Source organism: Elephantulus edwardii, unplaced genomic scaffold (genome assembly GCF_000299155.1).
Source record: "Elephantulus edwardii isolate Elephantulus edwardi_28Jun2011 unplaced genomic scaffold, EleEdw1.0 scaffold00033, whole genome shotgun sequence".
Classification (NCBI taxonomy): Eukaryota; Metazoa; Chordata; class Mammalia; order Macroscelidea; family Macroscelididae; genus Elephantulus; species Elephantulus edwardii.
The window spans coordinates 11,896,780-11,898,395 of record NW_006399783.1 but is presented as its reverse complement, the minus strand read 5'-3'; the positions used below and the strand labels follow the sequence as shown (position 1 = coordinate 11,898,395).

General features: G+C 48.8%; 1 pseudogene; it reads right to left on the bottom strand.

The window, feature by feature from the left end:
• Positions 1-420: 420 nt before the first annotated feature.
• On the bottom strand, positions 421-665 carry LOC102866160 (annotated as a pseudogene).
• Positions 666-1,616: the final 951 nt, after the last annotated feature.

The window sequence follows — 1,616 nt, the reverse complement described above, 5'->3', positions numbered from 1 at the left end:
TGGATCATGACAGAGTATTGTCTGATAGAGAGCTGCAAGATGAGCTCAGAATTCATGTTGGTGTCAACTGTCGACTCAAGCACACCAGCTGGTGTCAACAGTAGACCTGAGGGTGTGTGGGACCAGACAACGCTTCTTATTTGTTGTTCCTGGGCCATGAAGAGTCAGAGCCCGCTTGATAGTACACTCTGAATTAAATTATCACCTTAACACACACACACACACACACACACACACACACACACACACAACCCCCTTAACAATAATAAGGTGTTAGTTGCCATCATGTGGATTACAACACACAGCGAGCCTATGAATAGCAGACTGAAACCTTGCCCTATTCTGTGCCATCTTTTTTTTTAACTCAAAATTCTGTTTGTTGAGTTACTTTTCCATTCATCTTGATTCAGCATGTTTTTCTTAATGCTGCTTCCATCTGAAGGAGCATCTTTTTGTAAGCCTTGCGTTTCCTCCTGTCAGAGAATAGCGGAGAAGTCAACACACAGAACTATTTGTGCATGACTGATGACTGTGGTGATTTTACAGCATCCTGGGCATTTCACATCCATGAAACAGGAGTTGGGGCTCTGCACCAGCCCCTTCTTCTCGTGGTACCTCTCCTCCTCTTCTGGAGAGGGATGAAGGAGATCCTTTGCACGAGGCATGCTGGCATGAGGAGGTCACTGCCGGAGAGGAAATCCTGTGCCGTCTTCACCATCTCTGAGGCGCTCAGCTCATTGTTGCAGTCACCATGTCAAACCATCTTGTTGAGGGTCTTCCACTCTTTTGCCGACCCTTCACGTTTCCCAGCGGCAGCAGCAACAAGGATGGAGCTTGTGTTTCCAGCTGAGTCTGTCAAACGGAGGTATCTGTTACTTGTTATTAGGGACCATTGGATTAGCTCTGGTCACAGTGACCTGACGTCCGGCAGATTGAACCCTTGCCCTCGTCCTGCATCTGCTGCACAATCCCTGCTGTGAGCAGGACCCTCACTGCAGTCCCTGTGCCATCCATCCGACTGAGGAGGCTCCTCTCCTCTGCTCACTTTCTACTTTTCTAAGCGCAATGTCCTCTATGAGGGTCTTGATCCTCCCAGTAACATGCCCACGCTTTGTGAGAGGTAATCTTACAATGTGTAGAGGTAGCACACGCAGAAAAGGTGAACAGAGGTGGCTGCAGCATCTTCTCGCCTAGGCAGGAATTGGTATATTAGCTCTGAAGCTATAAAGGACAGAGTTGGCGAAAAGCCTTGATCATTTACATTCCTAATTCACTCAGGATCTGAGAGTGGAAAATAATACAGCAGACTGAAAAGGCTTGCAAGAAGGGAAGCGGGCATTTGGGAAAGCCGTGGGTGAGCTCTGAGGAGGGAGCTCAGTATGCCACCTTGCAGTGGCATGGTGGTGCAGAGAGCTGTCGGAAGGGTGGCAGGGCCCTCCAGCTCCCTGACATGGAGTAAGACACGGCTTCCTGACGTTCCTGCGCAGGCTGAGCACAGGAAAGCTCCCGTGGAGGTGGACTCTATCAACCATGCAAAAATAAAGAGAAGGGACGAGAAAAGGGTTGAGGAACGAGCTCACATCTGTTTCTTTTTGGCTCCCCTTCCTTTAATTTTT